We start from the raw sequence: 14,105 nt of genomic DNA, 5'->3' as shown, positions 1-14,105 counted from the left end.
ACCAGAGAGGGTACCAGTCCGATAGAGGAGGAAATCAGGACTTCGGCTATGCCCAACGCTCAAACTTCTATCCCTCCAGAAAGGGCCGTGGCCAAAATAAGAAAGGACGCTCCGGCGGACACTCTGGAGGATACCAGGATTACGCCACTTCAGGTGAGCCACATTCCTGCATGCAGTGTTGTTCTGGGAGGGCAGGATAAGTTTTTTCCTCGACAATTGGTGCTTTATCTCCAGCGATGCATGGGTGCATGTGAGACGGTTCAGGGGTTCAAAATAGAGTTCTATCATCCCCAGTGTCAATCTCATCTACCCTCTCCACTCTGTTTTTCCCAGAGGGATCAGGAGTTCATCACCGCGGAGCTCCAGTCGCTTCTCTTAAAAGGGGCAATTGTTCAGACCGTGCGCCATCCACAAGGGTTCGTCAGCACGGTCTTCCTGGTGGAGAAAAAGGGAGGGGGTTCGAGGTTAGTGCTCAATCTGAAGGACTTCAAGATGGAGGGCATCCATCTATTGCGGGACCTTCTGCACGAGAAGGATTGGATGGTTCGTCTGGACCTGAAGGACGCGTACTTGTCCGTTCCGATCTTCCACCCGCATCGCCGCTTCCTCCAGTTCCACTGGCAGGGGACTTGGTACGAGTACCAAGTGCTCCCGTTTGGTCTCTCGTCAGCACCGTGGTGCTTCACGAAACTGTTGAGGCCGGTTGTGGAATCTCTGCGCAGTCGGGGTGTTCGGTTGATCATTTACCTGGACGACATCCTCCTTCTGGCGGATTGTCCGCTCAGGCTGATGTCTCACTTGGAGTGGACCATAGAGCTTTTACAATCTCTAGGCTTTCTGGTGAATGTTCAGAAGTCTGTGTTGCACCCGACTCAAGTGATAGATTTCCTGGGTTTCAAGGTCAACTCTCTTTCATGTCAGCTTCTTTTTGCCGAATCAGAAGATACGGTATATCAAGAGAGAATTGACTTCAATAATTGCGAAAAAGACTGTGTCATTGAGATCGTTAGCACGAGTTGTCGGTCTCTTGGCTTCATCTCTTCAGGCGATCTTCCCGGCTCCCCTGAATTACAGAGCCTTGCAGCGCCTCAAGATTCGCCATCTCCAAAAAATGCTTCCGGTATTCGGATTTGATTCCCCTCTCAGAGGACGCGAGGTTGGAGATGCAATGGTGGCTGGATCATATGGAGGCCTGGAATGGTCGGGCCCTATTCGGGTCCACGCCGGAAGTGGTGATCGAATCGGATGCCAGCTGTTGGGGCTGGGGGGCTCGTTGCGGTCCCATCTCGACGGGGGGTCGATGTTCTCCCCACGAGCTCTCCATTCACATCAACTGTTTGGAGCTTCTGGCGGGATCCTTCGCGGTTCGTTGCCTCTCACCCCTTCAGTCCAACTGCTGCATACTTCTCCGAATGGACAACGTATCAGCAGTCCGTTACATCCACAAATTGGGGGGGACTCGGTTGAGGTTACTGGCGGAGATTGCCAAGGACTTTTGGCATTATTGCCTGCAACACAGGATTACAGTTATTGCAGAATACCTTCCTGGGTGCAAAAATCTTGTTGCGGATTGGAACTCGAGGTATCTCCGGGACTTCAGCGATTGGAGGCTTCATCCTCGTGTGTTCTGCCAGCTCCTTCGGTCTTGGGGCCCATGTCAGATAGACCTCTTTGCGTCCCGCCTCAACACCCAGCTCCCAAGGTTCTTCAGTAGGAGGCCGGATCCGGAAGCCCTGGCCACGGATGCTTTTTTCCAACCATGGCCGACAGCGTTGTGTTATGCATTTCCCCCGTTCATGATGATCCTCAGGGTTCTCGCTTACACGACACGCTATCAGGCGGAGTTGATTCTGATTGCACCCCTCTGGAGGGCTCAGTCCTGGTTCCCAGTTCTCCTGGAAATGGCTTGTGCAGTGCCGTTTCATCTTCCTCAGAAGTGGAATCTCCTACTCGATCCGCTTCAGAATCCGCATCCCCTGATTCAGTCAGGCTCTCTCCTTCTTCTGGTGTGGTGGATTTCGGGGAACGCTGGTCGGTTCCGGGCCTTTCTGCGGACGCTACCAGATTCATCAGTAACGCCTGGGCCCCTGGTACCCACAAACGCTACAAAGGTTCTTGGAAGCGTTGGAGTGACTGGTGTCTTCAACGGCAAGATGATCCAACATCGGCTGATGTCTCTGTGATGGCCAATTTGTTTGGCCTCGCTGTCTGCTTCTGGTTTGACTTATCGCACGGTGAACTCTTTCCGTTCTGCTATTTCTGCAGGGCACCTCCCGGTGGATGGTAAACCGGCAGGGGAGCATCCTTTCGTAGCTAAATTGCTCAAGGGTATCCGACTGGCAAACCCTCCACGTCCCAAATATGTTTCATTGTGGGACGTGTCTATTGTTTTGTGTTTTTTGGAAGCCTGGCCGATCAATTCTTTGTTGTCCCAGAAACAACTGTCTGCCAAACTCACTATGTTGTTGTGTTTGGTTTCCTGCAAGAGGGTGTCGGATGTCTGGGCTTTAGATCTAGCCGGGCATAGTTTTACCCCTGAGGGCGTCACATTTCGTCTCTCCACAGACGTACCAAGACCAATACTACGGTTATTTCTTATCCTTCTTTCCCTGCACATCCTAAACTTTGTGTGGTTCAGTGCCTTAAGGATTATGAAGTAAGTACTTCTTCTTTTCGTTCAGATATGCAAGGTCAATTATTGATTGCATTGCAGAAGCCCTTTCGCCCCGTTACCCCGGCAACTTTAGCTAGGTGGGTACGGTGGCTCATGGCGGAAGCTGGCATTGATGTGTCTGTGTTTGGGGCTCATTCTGCACGAGGTGCCATGGCTTCTAAGGCCTTCTCATTGGGTGTCACTTTGTTTGATATTATGAAGGCCGCTAACTGGTCCTCTGATTCTGTTTTCAAAACTTTTTACTTCAAGCCTATTGATCATGTTGCTTCTGTAGTGGTGGATCAGCTTTAAACCAGCATAATCGGAGTCTACTGTCCTGAAATAGAATTCAAAATTTGCAAAAATTCGTGACAAGAATTTTCAATTCTATTAAGGACAAGGAGGCGAGGATTATCCCACCCATTGTATGTTTATTATTGTTACTGTAGAAACGTTCATGTATTTATTCATGTTGCACTTACCGTTGCATTGTTTTTTCTCCCCACCCTTCTTTTATATTCTCATGTTTACACGGAATGTGTATTACGGCTCTGTGTCTCTTTTCAGGATCTGATTCCAAGTGATGTCTCTTCGGTGCGGCATGGGTGTTCCTGCCTTCTTCTTTGAGGATTGAGACTCCTGTTTTTATTCTGCCGTTGCATTCCTGAACTGTCCTTCATTGCCCTGGATTGGGGTTTGGTGTTTCTACATTGACTTTCCATGTTGACTTTTTCTGGTATCTTTGAACGACTTCTCACCAAAGAAAGAGGAAGTGGGACTATCTACATTACCTTATATAGTGCAGACTCTATGGTCATTACCAAATTGTTATGGGTATTGTGTTTTTTTACTACGTTTTGTGCCTGCGGGGCATTTCTTAAATAAAGAAATGAGAATAGCATAATCCTCGCCTCTTTGTCCTTAATAGAATTGAAAATTCTTGTCACGAATGTTTGCAAATTTTGAATTGATGTCAGAGGCAGAGACCGCGCAAGCAGCACCCACCTGACTACACAATGCTTATTTGTGTCGTGACTGGTGGCTTAATTCGCACTCTTTGTGTTGAATGCGCGCGATGCCTTGCATCGTACGCATGCGCAACAAAGCAGTGCTGTTCCTAATTGATGACGGGAGGCAGAGACAGCACAAGCAGCACCCACCTGACTACACAATGCTTGTTTGTGTTTGTGTGCCAACAAATATGGGAATGTTTAGGGTATGATATAACAGCCTGCACCCTTGTGGATACACAGCCTAAGCTCTCACAACATGAGATATCAAGAGGAACAAGTCACAGGGAAACAAAGCTGAGATTATATCACGAAAGTGTCTTAATTTAGCTCTGTTGGTTCTCTTCACAGCCCTCCTCCCCCTACCTTGCTAATAATAACCCCGCCCCCCAGCGGGAAAGCTAATTGCTTCAGCATAGAAAGGCAGTCACATTAAACAGAAATCTGTTCCCTCCCAGAGAGGGGTCGCGCAGTTTATTTATACCAGCCTCGGAGGGATAAGGATGGGGGGCCAGAGGGCCTGTGACGCCCCGGTGCCCCTGCCACTCATCCCGCCTTGTTCTACAAGCATGCCTGGGGCAGAGAGGCTGACCCGTGGACCACAGGAAGCGCCGCCCCCTTCCTCAGGTAGTTTCCTGTTTTGCGTCAATAAAATGTGCAATAATATTAGTGTGCCATTTCCGAGGCTTACGAACGACGCACTGAGCCCTGCTTATTCTCGATACATTTGATCTGAGGCAAACATGGTTCACCTGAGCTGTGTAGACCCCGGAACCGTCTGGAGCTTTTATTCCAATGCAGTGGTTTTATTTTAGTTTTCTGTGCGGTCTGTCCGCCCCCTGAGACCAAGGGGCGCACAGAAAACTAAAATAAAACCACTGCATTGGAATAAAAGCTCCAGACGGTCCCTGAGTCTACACATCTCAGCCTCAGATCAAATGTATCGAGAATAAGCAGGGCTCAGTGCCCCCCTCAGGGCTCTGGGATGGTGCCACTGCACCTTCTGCAGCACGGGTAGTCGCACCATTGATTGGCCATTGAGCGAGTCTTAGAACTTGGTAACAATGTAGCGCCTCGTGTCGTTCATAAGCCTTGGAAATTGCAAGCTAATATTATTGCACATTTTATTGACACTCAATGTATTGACAAGTTTCATCTAAACAAGGGAACCCAATAAGTACCTTTGGACCATGGGTAATCAACTATTAAAGACAACAAAGGTCCTCAGGAGATTCAAATAAACAAAAGAAATAAAAATTACAGACCACAATCAGTACTATAATCAAGTTTCCAAACCCAGCCGGGTGAGGAAATGTTTATTTAGGATCAAAAAGGATTTGGTTGACCTGGAGAGGGTCAAATACAAACATTTAGATAGGGCACAATCCTGTACCTATCCTGAGAGTGGGAAAAACATAGTAGAAGAGAGAGATGAAGAAAGAAAAGGGTTTTTGCAGGCAAGAGGTTTGAAACCAACTGTCGCTTGCAGATTATTAATCAATTCAGGCAAGTTACGACATACAGTATTTACAGAATAAAATACAGTTGAATTTCCTGTAATACTGATCAAGCGTCAACGTTTCGATCCCCTGGCTCCTAATGAACCGGGATCATCATCAGGACTATTTTAATCATTGCCTGTTTTCACTACGAATGCCTGTAGGAGTAAGGGGGAAAAAAATAGAAACAACATAAGGCATCCGCCCAGAGTAGTAGAGACATAAAAACAATTGTAGTAGCGAGGGCCATGTGGATGGTTCCGTGGCCACGACATGCATGTCCTGATGCAGGGTAATGCGACGCAATCATGCAGGCGGGGGCAACCGCCAAGGGTAAAGCCCGGTGAATAAGACGAAGGATCAAAAAAGGGGGTGGAACTCGCCAGTGTTGGTGGTCAGCCGAAATGCTTATATATATCGTGATCAGGCGGTGATGGTAGTGAATTCCGTGAACTAGTGGGTGACTGTGTAATTATTAGACTATGCAGCTGGTGCAGTTGAAGGTCATTACGTGGAGCCAAAAACGGAGGATTCGTTCCTGGTGTGCGTGCATCACAATAGTAATGAAAGGTGGGTTTTTGGGTTTTTTTTTTAAAAAAAAGTTCCGACCATGCACTGCTTGACGGTTGGCATGGTTAAGGGAGAGTATTAGAATTGCCTTGGTGGCCCTTGGGAGTGGGTGACTTAATAGTGAGGCATTCAAGGGCAACATGCACCCGCCGGGTCTTGGTTAGGGGCATCACTGACCTGCCGAGCAGCGTGCTTAGTCCTGGTCAGGCGCCGTTGTAGGTAAGCAAGGTACTGAGGGTGTACGAGTACCTGGAACAATGAAAATAATGGGGGTCAGGGACGGAGTTATTCCGAGTGTGTTGCCTCGTCTGAGGCTGCCCGGGCTAATAATTACCTTTCCAAGAACGAGGTACGTTTTCCCTCACGGTCTGGTAGTCCTTAAGGGTGTTACTCGAGGGTTGGGGAGTAGGTCCTTAATTGTGGAGCCGTATTATTTCGGCAACCAAGAAGCTGAAAAACAGATAGTTAAAAGGTGGGGGTCAGTCTAATGATCCCGTGGGGAGGTACTCGACCCGCCATACGAGCAAGGGCTAGCGCTTACCTTAAGTAGCCCTATCAGCGGTGGTGGGTTGATGGTGGAGACTCGATGGTCTCTCTCCACATCTCTCTCAGCGCAGGTCCGCTGTTCGGATGTGGGCTGAATCACCATGGAATATAGCTAGTGGGGAACCAGAGTAGAGGTAGGACTAACCACGCGTTGATTCTGCAGTCGCCATCTTGGAAAGGGCAAGAACTGCCGAGTGGAGGATGGACTAGCCCAGTTAGAGGAGAGGAATCAGCGGCCATTTTGGAGTGGTCAAGTCTGTGAACCGGGGCTCTAGTGATAACCTTAAAGTGAATGGGAAGTGTGAACGAATCACTTATAATGACGTGATCGCGATTTAAAGAAGTGACCAAGTGAGTGGGTTTGAAGAGTAATACTTCAAGATGATAAAACTTGCTCCCAAAGTGTAGAAGATCGCCCTGTGGATCCGAGTCTTTAAGCACATATGACTATTAGTACAGTATAGAATGTACATGCCCAGTTATCAGTGCAATAAATATACTCAGTGTAGTTTCAAAGCGTAATTTCAGAAATATATATACACTTATTTAGTGTGATAAAATCAATTGTACACTTTAGAGGTGGAGCCTCTGGCAGTTCATCCATATTGTCAATATCGTTATTACTGAGTGGAGACAGTTTTGCAGAAAAATGGTAACCGACTCAGAGGAGGGAGGTCCAGTCCTCTGTTCGATTTAGTCCATTGCGGATTGAGTCCAGCAATATTATGCATTTCAGTTCTTCTTTATTTAGGAGACTCGCCATGCTGCCTCCTCTTTGTGGTAGTTTCAGTGCCTTTAGTACCGTCCAGCGGATGTCATCCTCGTCATGGTCTGCATCACTGAAGTGTTCGCCCAGCGGAGCGTTCGGTGTCTTGCATCTGATGCGGCTTCTATGCTGGCAAATACGTGTTTTGATTTTTTGTGACGTTTGACCCACATAAACTTTTTTACACGGGCATTGAATGAGATAAACAACATTACTGGTGTTACAGTTTGTTAGTGTATTACATCTAAACGTAATGTTGTTAAACTCTAGTGTTTTGCCTTCAATGGTCAGATTACACACAATACACCCCCCACATTTCACATGTCCAACAATGGGGGACAGACCCCATGTAGCTTCGAGAGTAGAGGGTTGATTAGGACAAGGTAGGGCTGCTCGGACCAAATGGTCTTTTAGATTCTTACTTTTTTTTAAAGCAAAAAGAGGGCGTTCTATCTCAAGGATGCCTGCATTGATCACAGGCCAATGCTGTAGAATAATTTTCCTCAGTTTATTAGACAAGGGGGAGAAAGTTGTTACGCATGCTATCCTGTCCTGATCTTTCTTTGGGTTTGGTACAAGTAGTGTTTCTCGGGGACGGTACCATGCCCTTTTCAGAGCGTTTTTTACAACTTTTCTAGGGTAACCCCTTTCTTTAAGTTTGTTGGCAAGGATGGCACTCTCTTTGAAATAGTCTCCCCGTTTGAGCAATTTCTCCTAATTCGAAGGAATTGAGAGAAAGGTAGTGAATCCCTCAGGGCCCTGGGGTGATTGCTAGTGTATTCCAACAACGTATTCCTCTCAGTGGGCTTTCTGAATAAGCGTGTTAGGAGTTCACCTTCATGATGGAAAATTGTTAGGTCCAAAAAGTTTATGGAAGACTTATCAGACGAGGACGTGAAGTTAAGGCCCGAACAGTTGTTGTTCATCCAGTGCATAAAATGGCGAAGAACATTGACGTCGAACCTCCATAACATGAAAATGTCATCAATGTATCTACGCCACATGATGATACCGGCGAAGAAGGGGTTGGATGGTGTCAGAATAACCTGTCTTTCTATTTCATCCATGAATAGTATGGCCAAATTTGGAGCAAAAATCGCGCCATGGCAGTCCCCTTTATTTGTTGATAGAAGAGGCCCTTGAAGGAAAAGAAGTTCCTAGTAAGGCAGAGTTCCAATAGCTGACAAATGAATGTAGTCGGTATAGCATGGGGGCGTGGGCGTGTGTCTAGGATCTTCTGTATAACATGAAGTGCCGCAGTCTGCGGTATATTGGTGTACAGAGACTCCACGTCCATGGTACACAAGGTGTCAGTAATTGGATCGAAAGGGTGTTGCTCGATCAGATTTATCATGGACATGGAATCTCAAACATAGCAGGCTGTTTGCGGGACAAATTCTTTAATAAAGAAGTCAACAAATGCCCCTAGTGGTTCCAGAATTGAACCGCATGCAGATACAATAGGGCGTCCTGGTGGTGTGGTGATATTCTTATGAACTTTAGGCAGTGTATATATTACAGGGATCCTGGGGCTTTTTACGTTTAAGTAATTAAATTCCTTCTTAGTCAAGAAGCCCTCTTCTACTGCATCTAAAGTGACCTTCCGTATTAGCTCTTGAATTTCTTTAGTGGGATTAGATGCTAACCTGAGGTAATGATCCTTATTGTCCAGCTGTCTTAGGATTTCTGCTGTGTATGAGTCACGATCTTGTATAACTATTCCACCACCCTTGTCTGCGCTTTTAATGACTATCGAGTCATTGGTTTTAAGGGAGTTGATGGCCTGTTTCTCCTTAAATGTGATGTTATAGGGTATGAATCTCCTTTGTTGTTGTAAGTTTGAGAGGTCTTTAAGAACCAGTTTCTCAAACATCATCACCTCTGGTGGTAACATTCCTGCAGATGGTAGAAAGATTGAGGGTGGGCGGAAGGGGGTATGTGCCTTAATTTCAGATGAGGGATGAATCTGAAAAAATGCCTGCAGTCTGATGCGTCTGAAGAAGCGCAGGAGTTCTGTCTGGACCTCCATAAAATTAGGTGCTATTGTCGGAACAAAGGTGAGGCCCTTCTTAAGGATGGAGAGTTCATCCTCTGCTAGCAGGTAGCTAGTGAGATTAAAGATGGGAATCGTATCAGTTTGTGTAGTGCCAGGTGTTACCATTGGTAGTAATTGTTCCTGGTTCTCCGCTCCCCCGGAGGGTTGAACCATCTTTGGGTTTTCTTGACCTGCCCCCGTTGTGGTGGTTCTTGTTGGCCTCTCTGTAAAAAAGAGTTGGAGTTCTGGTGTGCCACCCCTCCTCCCCGTCTTGTAGTGCTGGAGCCTTCGCCTGCGTCTGAAGTATCAGAAGATTCGGCGGAGGTGTCAGAAAAGCCCACCAGGTTCTGTCGCCTATTGAATCTTCCCCACGGTCTGTTGTGTTGAGGATTGGTATATGACTTGTTAGTATAAAAGTCTTTATGTAGATAGGGGTAAGTCACTTCAATATTGTAGGATTTTATGTCTTTTTTGACTTTGTTGGATTTTTTTTTTTGTTCCATTCTATAAAAGTCTGCCACAGTTTTGTCCACCAGTTTTATGAGTTTTTTGCTCTCAGCTGTATCATTAGAGTCCTCAATTTGTTTGAGGATGTCAGTGATTTCTACCTCTAGGGATTTTAACGTTTCGGTAGCTATGTCAATGCCTAATACCAACCAGTGGCGGGAGCAAGTAGTCCCTATATAACTGAAGTTTGATATGTATTTAGGATTGTCTGTAAAGATGCCTGGTATATTCCGAATCTGAAGGCCTAAGGGGATCACGTCTGCCTTAAGGTAGTCCGTCAGCATCAACACCATTAATTGCAATCGGACTTGCTTCTTCCTTAGTTTCTCTAGTTGTTCTGGTATTGAACTATTGGTCTGGTTGGGGATATCAGAGTTATCTGAGAGCAGGGTAGGGCCAGAACATAGATGTTTAATATAGTCATCTATGTATAAAGGAGCTAGAAATGACATAGTGGCCTCGCTAGAGAGGAAGGGGAGGGAGTTGGATTTCTCCGTGTAAGCAAAGTATCAAGATAGAAAAGTAAGGAATTGAGTACTAGGGAACCCAAACAAGAGAGTTTGGACAGGATATAAACCCTTGCAAACCAGCGTTTGCGCTCAGGCAAGTTTCATCTAAACAAGGGAACCCAATAAGTACCTTTGGACAATGGGTAATCAACTATTAAAGACAACAAAGGTCCTCAGGAGATTCAAATAAACAAAAGAAATGAAATTACAGACCACAATCGGTACTATAATCAAGTTTCCAAACCCAGCCGGGTGAGGAAATGTTTAATTTAGGATCAAAAAGGATTTGGTTGACCTGGAGAGGGTCAAATACAAACATTTAGATAGGGCACAATCCTGTACCTATCCTGAGAGTGGGAAAAACATAGTAGAAGAGAGAGATGAAGAAAGAAAAGGGTTTTTGCAGGCAAGAGGTTTGGAGCCAGTTGTCGCTTGCAGATTATTAATCAATTCAGGCAAGTTACGACATACAGTATTTACAGAATAAAATACAGTTGAATTTCCTGTAATACTGATCAAGCGTCAACATTTCGATCCCCTGGCTCCTAATGAACCGGGATCATCATCAGGACTATTTTAATCATTGCCTGTTTTCACTACGAATGCCTGTAGGAGTAAAGGGGGAAAAATAGAAACAACATAAGGCATCCGCCCAGAGTAGTAGAGACATAAAAACAATTGTAGTAGCGAGGGCCATGTGGATGGTTCCGTGGCCACGACATGCATGTCATGATGCAGGGTAATGCGACGCAATCATGCAGGCGGGGGCAACCGCCAAGGGTAAAGCCCGGTGAATAAGACGAAGGATCAAAAAAGGGGGTGGAACTCGCCAGTGTTGGTGGTCAGCCGAAATGCTTATATATATCGTGATCAGGCGGTGATGGTAGTGAATTCCGTGAACTAGTGGGTGACTGTGTAATTATTAGACTATGCAGCTGGTGCAGTTGAAGGTCATTACGTGGAGCCAAAAACGGAGGATTCGTTCCTGGTGTGCGTGCATCACAATAGTAATGAAAGGTGGTGGCCGCTCGTGAGACTGAGGCCGCTCGTGAGACTGACGCTGCTGCTAGCCTGATCTGCTCTGCTGTGCTTTGTTTGTTTTTCCCCTGGAGCCTGTGAAGCAGTTTACCTGCTAACACGTCGCTGGATTCTGCTAGAGACACCTTGTGGCCGCAGAGGAGAGAGAGGCGCCGGCCCCGGGACTGCGAGGACCAGCATACAACACCTCCCAGCTGGTCCTCTTCCCGCGTGAGCCGCGCCCCCTCCCAGTGCCACGCCCCCAGCCAGTCCGATAACTTCTCGCGGCCCCTGCTTCGCGGGAGCCGCTCGTGAGACTGACGCTGCTGCTAGCCTGATCTGCTCTGCTGTGCTTTGTTCGTTTTTCCCCTGGAGCCTGTGAAGCAGTTTACCTGCTAACTCGTCGCTGGATTCTGCTAGAGACACCTTGTGGCCGCAGAGGAGAGAGAGGCGCCGGCCCCGGGACTGCGAGGACCAGCATACAACACCTCCCAGCTGGTCCTCTTCTCGCGTGAGCCGCGCCCCCTCCCAGTGCCACGCCCCCAGCCAGTCCGATAACTTCTCGCTGCCCCCGCTTCGCGGGAGCCGCTCGTGAGACTGACGCTGCTGCTAGCCTGATCTGCTCTGCTGTGCTTTGTTCGTTTTTCCCCTGGAGCCTGTGAAGCAGTTTACCTGCTAACTCGTCGCTGGATTCTGCTAGAGACACCTTGTGGCCGCAGAGGAGAGAGAGGCGCCGGCCCCGGGACTGCGAGGACCAGCATACAACACCTCCCAGCTGGTTCTCTTCCCGCGTGAGCCGCGCCCCCTCCCAGTGCCACGCCCCCAGCCAGTCCGATAACTTCTCGCGGCCCCCGCTTCGCGGGAGCCGCTCGTGAGACTGACGCTGCTGCTAGCCTGATCTGCTCTGCTGTGCTTTGTTCATTTTTCCCCTGGAGCCTGTGAAGCAGTTTACCTGCTAACTCGTCGCTGGATTCTGCTAGAGACACCTTGTGGCCGCAAAGGAGAGAGAGGCGCCGGCCCCGGGACTGCGAGGACCAGCATACAACACCTCCCAGCTGATCCTCTTCCCGCGTGAGCCGCGCCCCCTCCCAGTACCACGCCCCAACAATTAGATACACCAATATTACTTAACAAGTCCTGTTACGCGCATCGCGGGACGTGCGCGGGTCGAAGCTCGGGGCGAAGCCCGGGCAAAGGGCGGGCCGTCTGTGGCCGTCCGTGGACGACTGAGGACGGGACGGGCCACCCCATATTCGCGTCAGACCCCAGGGAACACTAAGCGATTAACATCAAATTTCTAGTGAGGGTCGTGGCAAGATTAATCAGAGGTTCTAAGTATACCATCAAGGTACAGGATCAGGGAAAATTTACTGATATCTCCATATTTACTAAACTGGCACTTTCTTTCTCTCAATAAGTCTCCTAGGAAATCTTTTGAACCCGTCCTAGTGGAGCTATAGTAATCCTCCCTCTCATCAGCGGACATCCATGTAACTTCAATGGCCTTGAAAAAACTACGATCGCGCACAATATATATGAAACGTTTGGGAACTGAGGAAGCTGTTAGGAAATCCTCTGAGAAAGCATTGAAGCACGACAAAATATCTAGTACTTCTGCAATCACAAAATAATTTTCTGCTCTATCACCGAATAATCAAATATTCTCTACCAACTCTGAAGCAGGAAACAACACTGACCTCATGGAAAACAAGGAGGAAAAACTTCCTTCGTCTCCGAACCAACAACGCGCACACAACTCAAGTGCCTCAGACTTCGAGGGTAACCTAATAGAAGAGTTGCTAACTGAGGACAAACATAAAATGGATCATGAGATATCTCACTCTACACCCTTAAAGTTGATAAAATCTTCAGGGAGTCAAACCTGCCTTGAAGCTTCTTTGTGTAACAACATAAAGTCACTAAATAATAACTCCGAAATACCATTAACTCAAGATATTTTAAACATCAGTTCTGTAGGAAAATCAATTCATCACCACTCAGCACACGAGTCTTTTTTAGATCCTTTTTTTCCAAACCAAAATTCAGCTATTCCTGTAACACCTACGTCAAAAGCCCTTTTCATCTTGCAGGAAATACTGGAATCAGTTCTGACCCATCTAGGTCATATTCTAGTAAACTCAGACGACACCCTTGATGTTCAAATTGGAATACTCAAATTTCTGGTTGAGGAAAAAAGGAAAAACGACTCATCAAATGCAATAAAAAAACAACAAGAACACGACAAAACGTTAAACCTTGATGGTCAATTGGCTAATTGTACTACAAAAACACAGTCCCCTGACAAACTTGATAAAAGCACACAAACATCTAAAGTAGAAAAACTGGATATAAAAACAAAGGAATCAAAAAGGAACAACTCATTACCCGCAACTTACTCACTTAGGAAACTTTTCAAAGAAGAACCAAAAAATAACACTATGCAGTATCCTATCTTCTTGAAATCCACGCATAAATCAGTCTCACACGAACTGGAGCAGGTTGGTGATACCCATGTAATAACCACTCAAAAAGATCTAGAAAATGATCCCAAGGATGAATCCTCAGAGATAGATGGAGTCATAAGCACAAAAGGGAACAAAAGGAAAAGAAAGTTATTAAGAAGAATTCACAAAAAAAAGGTGCGCAAACTCAGATTCCAAAAACAAACAACTCCGACAATAACTGCTGAGGAAAAAAAAGTTATCATAAACTCTAATGTTACAAAATCTGAGGTATCCTCATCTAACCAAACTATATTGAATGCGAAACCTTTAAACCCAAAAGCAGATGTATATTTTCCGGTCACACCACTTTGTAAAACTGGGCTGATAACTAAAGGAATAATAGAAAAAGACACCAGTAAATCTATACTTGGGGAAGGAATAACATCAAAATATCTCATAATTGAAGAACTCTTTCCCACTGACAACGTGCCACTGAACCGTGGGAGAATAGTCAACCTTCTTCAACAAATACCTTCCCTGCATTTGCTC

The 14,105-nt window shown here is 46.6% G+C and overlaps 1 protein-coding gene across 1 annotated transcript in view; it reads right to left on the bottom strand.

Annotated features, from left to right (window-relative positions):
- The window catches only part of LOC144774154 (NACHT, LRR and PYD domains-containing protein 12-like), a 1,547,343-nt gene that overhangs the window by 465,489 nt on the left and 1,067,749 nt on the right, over window positions 1-14,105 (bottom strand). The window lies entirely within an intron of this gene.

The sequence above is a fragment of the Lissotriton helveticus genome, chromosome 8, assembly GCF_964261635.1.
Source record: "Lissotriton helveticus chromosome 8, aLisHel1.1, whole genome shotgun sequence".
Taxonomy (NCBI): Eukaryota; Metazoa; Chordata; class Amphibia; order Caudata; family Salamandridae; genus Lissotriton; species Lissotriton helveticus.
This window is presented reverse-complemented; position numbering and strand designations above follow the sequence as displayed.